Here is a 9,621-nt window from a genome sequence, read left to right on the forward strand (position 1 = left end):
AAAGAAAAAATCAGTGAAAAAATATTCGGAGGTTGGGAAGCATCGTACGAAACTTTGCCCATATGGTTTGCGGTCATGTGTTATAAGGAGTCATCAATAGTCGTCCATTTTGAAACTATGCCTGCATATCAGGTCGATGGCTTAGTAACTAATATCCAGGTATTACATCGAGTCTTCTGGAGTTATTATCTTTGTATTAGAGCATTCAGATATTATAAGCTAGTTGTCCAGGTGGATAGAACTCACTTGTGTGAAAAATATAAAGGTCGTTTGTTCGTTGCAGTTTCACAGGATGGTAACAACAATATCGTCCCTATTGCATTTGCCAATGTGGAAGGAGAGACTTCTGATGCATTGCACTTTTCTTAGTAACTTGCGACAACATGTGGTGACTCAAGATAGTATGAGACTTATCTCTGACCGACACAAATCCATCAGTTCAGCTATTGCCCATAGTAATAGAGCTTGATCGCCTCCTAGAGCTTTCCATATGTTTTGCATCAGCCATACAAAGTCGAATTTCTTGAGAAAGTTCAAGGCACCATACCTGCAAAAGCTTATCATCAATATAGGTAACTTTGAATATGTCAAAGTTTGTTATTACCAGTTACAATTAAATGGTTCTCATTTATAGTTGGACTTTGTTTTTTTTTTATTTCATAGGATATTCGAGGATGGTTCACGAATACGATATGCGTTATCAGCTTTCACGAGAATAGGGTGAGGCTTACATGATGAGCGGATAATTTATATACTTTTTGGCATTGTTTTTAGTATGTTTTTGGTATGATCTAGTTAGTTTTTAGTATATTTTTATTAGTTTTTAGTTAAAATTCACTTTTCTGGACTTTACTATGAGTTTGTGTGTTTTTCTGTGATTTCAGGTATTTTCTGGCTGAAATTGAGGGACCTGAGCAAAAATCTGATTCAGAGACTAAAAAGGACTGCAGATGCTGTTGGATTCTGACCTCCCTGCACTCGAAGTGGATTTTCTGGAGCTACAGAAGCCCAATTGGCGCGCTCTCAACGGTGTTGGAAAGTAGACATCCTGGGCTTTCCAGCAATATATGATAGTCCATACTTTGCCCAAGATTTGATGGCCCAAACCGGCGTTCAAAGTCACCTCAAGAAATCCCAGCGTTAAACGCTGGAACTGGCACCCAAATGGGAGTTAAACGCCCAAACTGGCATAAAAGCTGGCGTTTAACTCCAAGAAGAGTCTCTACACGAAAATGCTTCATTGCTCAGCCCAAGCACACACCAAGTGGGCCCGGAAGTGGATTTTTATGTCATTTACTCATCTCTGTATACCCTAGGCTACTAGTTTTCTATAAGTAGGACCTTTTGCTATTGTATTGAGATATCTGGGTAGCTATCTTCGTGTTTTTATGCTATCTTAGATCATTGGGAGGCTGGCCATTCGGCCATGCCTAGACCTTATGCTTATGTATTTTCAACGGTGGAGTTTCTACACACCATAGATTAAGGTGTGGAGCTCTGCTGTACCTCGAGTATTAATGCAATTACTATTGTTCTTCCATTCAATTCCACTTGTTCTTGTTCCAAGATATCACTTGTTCTTCAACTTGATGAATATGATGATCCGTGACACTCATCATCATTCTCACTTATGAACAAGGTGACTGACAACCACTCTTGTTCTACAAGCAACCAAGGCTCTAGTGAATATCTCTTGGATTCCTGATTGCACGATGCATGGTTGATCGCCTGACAACCGAGTGCTCGCCTGACAAACGAGCCAACCATTCCGTGAGATCAGAGTCTTCGTGGTATAGGCGAGAACTGATGGCAGCATTCAAGAGAATCCGGAAAGTCTAACCTTGTCTGTGGTATTCTGAGTAGGATTCAATGACTGAATAACTGTGACGTGCTTCAAACTCCTAGCAGGCGGAGCGTTAGTGACAGACGCAAAAGTATCAATGGATATTATTCCGGCCTGACCGAGAACCGACAGCTGAATTCCGCTATGCTGTGACAGAGCATATGCAATCGCTTTCACTGAGAGGATGGGAGGTAGCCATTGACAACGGTGAAACCCTACACGAGCTTGCCATGGAAAGGAGTAAGAAGGATTGGATGAAGACAGTAGGAAAGCAGAGAGACGGAAAGGAAGGCATCTTCATGTGCTTATCTGAAGTTCCTACCAATGAATTACATAAGTATCACTATCTTTATCTTTTATGTTATTTTCGTTCATCACCATATACATTTGAGTCTGCCTGACTAAGATTTGCAAGATGACCATAGCTTGCTTCATACTAACAATCTCCGTGGGATCGACCCTTACTCACGTAAGGTATTACTTGGACGACCCAGTGCACTTGCTGGTTAGTTGTGCGAAGTTGTGTAATGCCATGGGATTGAACTACCAAGTTTTTGGGGTTCATGACCGGGGATTATGAGAGTTGTGAAAAGTATTGTTCACAATTTCGCGCACCAAGTTTTTGACGCCGTTGCCGGGGATTGTTCAAGTTTAGAGCAAGCTTTTTTGTCCGGTAACATCAGTGCCAAATTTCTGATCCGGCAACAAGCACCAAGTTTTTGGCGCCGTTGCCGGGGATTGTTCAGTTTGGACAACTGACGGTTCATCTTGTTGCTTAGATTAGGTATTTTTTTTCGAAATTCTTGAAGATGAATTCTAGAGTTTCATGATGATTTGTTGAAGTCTGGCTGGCTGAGAAGCCATGTCTAATCTCATTGGACCGAGGTTTCAACTTCTCATCACAAGAGCTTGTTGATATTTATCAATCTTGCTTTTGGAGCAGTGATCTGCTAAGGCTTGGCTGGCCTTTGGCCATGTCTAGTGTTTTGGACCGAAGCTTTCTTTGAAAGCTTGGCTGGCTGTGAAGCCATGTCTAATTCCTGGACCGGAGTCTTAGACTAGCATTGCACTGATTCCTGGAATTCTCATTAAGAATTTTGATATCTTTTTCCACTTAATTTTCGAAAAACACAAAAAAATCAAAAAAATTTTTCATAAAAACCAAAAATATGTTATGTTCCTTGTTGAGACACTAGTCTCATCTTAAGTTTGGTGTCAATTGCATACATTCATTCATGTATCTTAAGGATCTTCAAATAATTCTTGACGATTTCTTACTCTGATCTTTGAATTCTTTTGGCTTGAGTGTTTATGTGTCTCATATAGTGTCAGTAGTATACAAACTGCTAAGTTTGGTGTCTTGCATGCATTGTTATTTCATTCTTGTTGCATTTTAATTATTAAAAATCCAAAAATATTTTTAATTTGTGTCTTTTCAAGTCAATAATACAAAGAATTGAAGATTCAGAACATGCTGCAGAGGAATTATACAGAAAAAGCTGGGCGTTCAAAACGCCCAGTGAAGAAGACAGACTGGCGTTTAAACGCCAGCCAGGGTACCTGGTTGGGCGTTTAACGCCCAAAGAGGTAGCATTTTGGGCGTTAAACGCCAGAATGGATACCATTCTGGGCGTTTAACGCCAGGATGGCAAAGGGGAAAGATTTTGTTTTTCAAATCAATTTTTTTTCAAGTTTTCAAAGTTTTTCAAAACCAAATCTTTTTCAAATCATATCTTTTCAATCAAATGTTTTCAAAATCAATTCCTTTCCTTTTTCAAAGATACTTACTAACAATTAATGATTTGATTGAACATTTCAAGTATGTTGCCTTTTCTGTTGAGGAAGGTTTAATGTTTGAATCATATCTTTTCTTGTTAGACAAGTAATTGATTTTCAAAATCAAATCTTTTAAAAATTGTTTTCAAAACATATCTTTTAAAATTGTTTTCAAATCAAATCTTTTCAATCATATCTCTTTAATCACATCTTTTTCAAATCAAGTTTTCAATCAAATCTTTTTAACTTCTAATTTCAAAATTTTTTTCAAAAATCACTTGATTTCTTTTCCACTTTCAATTTTCAAACATTATCAATCAATTTTAAAAATGTTTTTGACATCTTTCCAATTAATTTTCGAAAATTCTCTTCCCTCCTTCTCACATCCTTCTATTTATGGAGTACTACTCCTTCTTAATGCACAATTCGAACTCTATCTAATCAAGTTCGAATTCTTCTACCTTCTTTCTTCTATTTTTTCGTTTCCTCTGACACATCAAGGAATCTCTATACTGTGACATAGAGGATTCCACATCTTCTTGTTCTCTTCTCTTTCTTATGAGCAGGAGCAGAGACAAAGGCATTCTTGTTGAAGCGGACCCTGAACCTGAAAGAACCTTGAAGAGAAAGCTAAGAGAAGCCAAAGCACAACTCTCTTTAGAGGACCTGACCGAATTCTTCAAAGAAGAAGAACACATGGCAGCCGAAAACAACAACAATGCCAACAATGCAAGGAAGGTGCTGGGTGACTTTACTACACCTACTCCCGACTTCTATGGGAGAAGCATCTCTATCCCTGCCATTGGAGCAAACAACTTTGAGCTTAAGCCTCAATTAGTTTCTCTAATGCAACAGAATTGCAAATTCCATGGACTTCCAATGGAAGATCCTCATCAGTTTTTAGCTGAGTTCTTGCAAATCTGTGACACAGTCAAGACTAATGGGGTTGACCCTGAGGTCTACAGACTGATGCTATTCCCTTTTGCTGTAAGAGACAGAGCTAGAATATGGTTGGACTCACAACCTAAAGATAGCCTGGACTCTTGGGAAAAGCTAGTCAATGCCTTCTTGGCAAAGTTCTTTCCACCTCAAAAATGGAGTAAGCTTAGAGTGGAAGTCCAAACCTTCAGACAGAAGGATAGAGAATCCCTCTATGAAGCTTGGGAAAGATACAAACAATTAATCAGAAAATGTCCCTCAGACATGCTTTCTGAATGGAGCATCATAGGTATTTTCTATGATGGTCTCTCTGAACTATCCAAGATGTCTTTGGATAGCTCTGCTGGAGGATCTCTTCATCTGAAGAAGACGCCTACAGAGGCTCAAGAGCTCATTGAAATGGTTGCAAATAACCAATTCATGTACACTTCTGAAAGGAATCCTGTGAACAATGGGACTAGTCAGAAGAAAGGAGTTCTTGAGATTGATGCTCTGAATGCCATTCTGGCTCAGAATAAGATATTGACTCAACAAGTCAATCTGATTTCTCAGAGTCTGTCTGGAATGCAAAATGCACCAAGCAGTACTAAAGATGCTTCATCTAAGGAAGAAGCTTATGATCCTGAGAACCCTTCAATGGAAGAGGTGAATTACCTAGGAGAACCCTATGGAAACACCTATAATTCTTCATGGAGAAATCACCCAAATTTCTCATGGAAGAATCAAGAGAGACCTCAACAAGGTTTCAATAACAATAATGGTGGAAGAAACAGGTTTAGCAAAGGCAAGCCTTTTCCATCATCTTCTCAGCAACAGACAGAGAGTTCTAAGCAGAATCCCTCTGACTTAGCAACCATGGTCTCTGATCTAATCAAAACCACTCAAAGTTTCATGACTGAAACAAGGTCCTCCATTAGGAATTTGGAGGCACAAGTGGGACAGCTGAGCAAGAAAGTTACTGAACTCCCTCCTAGTACTCTCCCAAGTAATACAGAAGAAAATCCAAAAGGAGAGTGCAAAGCCATAACCATGGCCGAATATGGAGAGGAAGAAGAGGCAGTGAACACCACTGAGGAAGGCCTCATTGGACGTCCACTGGCCTCCAATGAGTTCTCCAATGAGGAACCATGGGAATCTGAGGCTCAAAATGAGACCATAGAGGTTCCATTGGAATTACTTCTGCCATTCATGAGCTCTGATGAGTATTCTTCCTCTGAAGAGGATGAGTATGTTACTGAAGAGCAAGTTGCTAAATACCTTGGAGCAATCATGAAGCTAAATGACAAGTTATTTGGAAATGAGACTTGGGAGAATGAACCTCCTTTGCTCACCAAAGAACTGGATGACTTGTCTAGGCAGAAACTGCCTCAAAAGAGGCAAGATCCTGGGAAGTTTTCAATACCTTGTACTATAGGCACCATGACCTTCAAGAAGGCCCTGTGTGACTTAGGGTCAAGTGTAAACCTCATGCCTCTCTCTGTAATGGAGAAGCTAGGGATCTTTGAGGTGTAAGCTGCGAAAATCTCACTAGAGATGGCAGACAACTCAAGAAAACAAGCTCATGGACTTGTAGAGAATGTTTTGGTAAAAGTTGAAGACCATTACATCCCTGCTGATTTCATAGTCCTAGAGACTGGGAAGTGCATGGATGAATCCATCATCCTTGGCAGACCCTTCCTAGCCACAGCAAAAGCTGTGATTGATGTTGATAGAGGAGAGTTGATCATTCAAGTGAATGAAAAATCCTTGGTGTTTAAGGCTCAAGGATATCCCTCTGTCACCATGGAGAAGAAGCATGAAAAGCTTCTCTCAAATCAGAGACAAACAGAGCCCCCTCAGTCAAACTCTAAGTTTGGTGTTGGGAGGCCACAACCAAACTCTAAGTTTGGTGTTGAACCCCCACATTCAAACTCTAAGTTTGGTGTTGGGAGGTTCCCACATTGCTCTGAATATCTGTGAGGCTCCATGAGAGTCCTCTGTCAAGCTAATGACATTAAAGAAGCGCTTGTTGGGAGGCAAACCAATGTTTTATAATTAACTATTTCCTTTTGTTATTTTATCTTTTTTGTAGGTTGATGATCATGAGAAGTCACAAAATCAATGAAAAAAGCAAAAACAAAATGAAAAATAGGAAGAAAAACAGCACACCCTGGAGGAAGATGTTGCTGGCGTTCAAACGCCAGTAAGCCTAGCAGTTGGGCGTTTAACGCCCAGTCTGGCACCATTCTGGGCGTTTAACGCCAGAAAGGGGCACCAGACTGGCGTTAAACGCCAGAAAAGGGTAAGAACCTGGCGTTAAACGCCAGGAATGGGCATCAGCCCGGCGTTTAATGCCAGAAATGGCTCAAAACGTGGATTTTGATGCCATTTGGTGCAGGGATGACTTTTCCTTGACACCACAGGATCTGTGGACCCCATAGGATCCCCACCTACCCCACCACCACTCTCTCTCTTCTTCCCCTTTTCACCAATCACCTCAATACCTCTTCCCCAAAAACCCCTCACCTATCAAATCCCTTCTTTCTCTTCACCACTCACATCCATCCTTCATAAAACCCCACCAACCTCACCCTTCAAATTCAAACCACTTTCCCTCCCAAACCCACCCTCAAATGGCCGAACTCCATCCCCCCTCTCTCCTATAAATACCCTTCTTCATTCCTTTATTTTCACACAACTTAAACACCACTTCTCCCCCTCTTTGGCCGAATACATAGCCATCCCCTTCTCCCTCATTTCTTCTTCTTCTACTCTCTTCTTTCTTCTTTTGCTCGAGGACGAGCAAACATTTTAAGTTTGGTGTGGTAAAAGCATTGCTTTTTGTTTTTCCATAACCATTTATGGCATCCAAGGCCGGAGAAACCTCTAGAAAGAGGAAAGGGAAGGCAAAAGCTTCCACCTCCGAGTCATGGGAGATGGATAGATTCATCTCAAGGGTGCATCAAGACCACTTCTATGAAGTTGTGGCCTTGAAGAAGGTGATCCCCGAGGTCCCCTTTTCACTCAAAAGGGGTGAATATCCGGAGATCCGCCATGAGATCCGAAGAAGAGGTTGGGAAGTGCTTACCAACCCCATTCAACAAGTCGGAATCTTGATGGTTCAAGAATTCTATGCCAATGCATGGATCACCAAGAACCATGATCAAAGTATGAACCCGAATCCAAAGAATTATCTTACTATGGTGCGGGGGAAATACTTGGATTTCAGTCCGGAAAGTGTGAGGGTAGCGTTCAACTTGCCTATGATGCAAGGAGATGAACATCCTTACACAAGAAGGGTCAACTTTGATCAAAGGTTGGACCAAGTCCTCACAGTCATATGTGAAGAGGGCGCACAATGGAAGAGAGATTCAAGAGGGAAGCCGGTTCAATTGAGAAGGCATGACCTCAAACCCATGGCTAGAGGATGGTTGGAGTTCATTCAACGCTCAATCATTCCCACTAGCAACCGGTCCGAAGTTACTCTAGACTGGGCCATCATGATTCATAGCATCATGATTGGAGAAGAAGTGGAAGTTCATGAGGTTATAGCCCAAGAGCTTTATAAGGTGGCGGACAAGTCTTCCACCTTGGCAAGGCTAGCCTTTCCTCATCTCATTTGTCACCTCTGTTATTCAGTTGGAGTTGACATAGAAGGAGACACCCCCATTGATGAGGACAAGCCCATCACCAAGAAAAGGATGGAGCATACGAGAGACCCCTCTCATCATGAGATCCCTGAGATACCTCAAGGGATGCACTTTCCTCCACAAAACTATTGGGAGCAACTGAACACCTCCCTAGGAGAATTGAGTTCCAACATGGGACAACTAAGGGTGGAGCATCAAGAACACTCCATCATCCTTCATGAAATTAGAGAAGACCAAAGAATCATGAAGGAGGAGCAACAAAGACAAGGAAGAGACATTGAGGAGCTCAAGCACTCCAAAGGATCTTCAAGAGGAAGAAAGAGCCGCCATCACTAAGGTGGACCCGTTCTTTAATTTCCTTGTTTTTTTTTCTTCTGTTTTTCGAATTTTATGCTTATGTTTATCCATGTTTGTGTCTTGTGATCATTAGAGTCTTAATGTCTATGCCTTAAAGTTATGAATGTCCTATGAATCCATCACCTTTCTTGAATAAAAACGTGCTTAATTGAGAAAAAAGAAAGAATTGCATGAATTTTGAATTTTATAATAGTTTAATTATTTTGATGTGGTGGCAATACTCTTGTTCTCTGAATGTATGCTTAAACAGTGCATATGTATCTTGAATTTGTGGTTCATGAAGGTTGGCTCTTGAAAGAATGATGAAAAAGGAGACATGTTACTGAGGATCTGAAAAATCATTAAAAATGATTCTTGAAGCAAGAAAAAGCAGTGAATACAAAAAAAAAACGAAAAAGAAAGAGAAAAAGAAAGAAAAAGAAAGAATAAAGTTGTGATCCAAGGCAATAAGAGTGTGCTTAAGAACCCTGGACACCTCTAATTGGGGACTTTAGCAAAGCTGAGTCACAATCTGAAAAGGTTCACCCAATTATGTGTCTGTGGCATGTATGTATCCGGTGGTAATACTGGAAGACAGAGTGCTTTGGGCCACGGCCAAGACTCATAAAGTAGCTGTGTTCAAGAATCATCATACTTAACTAGGAGAATCAATAACACTATCTGGATTCTGAGTTCCTAAAGAAGCCAACCATTCTGAATTTCAAAGGATAGAGTGAGATGCCAAAACTGTTCAGAGGCAAAAAGCTAAAAGCCCCGCTCATCTAATTAATACTGATCTTCATAGATGTTTTTGGGATTCATTGCATATTCTCTTCTTTTTATCTTATTTGATTTTCAGTTGCTTGAGGACAAGCAACAATTTAAGTTTGGTGTTGTGATGAGCGGATAATTTATATACTTTTTGGCATTGTTTTTAGTATGTTTTTGGTATGATCTAGTTAGTTTTTAGTATATTTTTATTAGTTTTTAGTTAAAATTCACTTTTCTGGACTTTACTATGAGTTTGTGTGTTTTTCTGTGATTTCAGGTATTTTCTGGCTGAAATTGAGGGACCTGAGCAAAAATCTGATTCAGATA

At 40.4% G+C, this 9,621-nt stretch overlaps 1 non-coding gene across 1 annotated transcript; it reads right to left on the reverse strand.

Annotated features, from left to right (window-relative positions):
- Positions 1-4,720: 4,720 nt before the first annotated feature.
- Positions 4,721-4,828, reverse strand: LOC130984479 (small nucleolar RNA R71). Its single transcript, XR_009088414.1, has one exon. It is a non-coding gene; the product is annotated as a small nucleolar RNA R71 (small nucleolar RNA).
- Positions 4,829-9,621: the final 4,793 nt, after the last annotated feature.

Source organism: Arachis stenosperma, chromosome 5 (assembly GCF_014773155.1).
Source record: "Arachis stenosperma cultivar V10309 chromosome 5, arast.V10309.gnm1.PFL2, whole genome shotgun sequence".
NCBI classification, from domain to species: domain Eukaryota; kingdom Viridiplantae; phylum Streptophyta; class Magnoliopsida; order Fabales; family Fabaceae; genus Arachis; species Arachis stenosperma.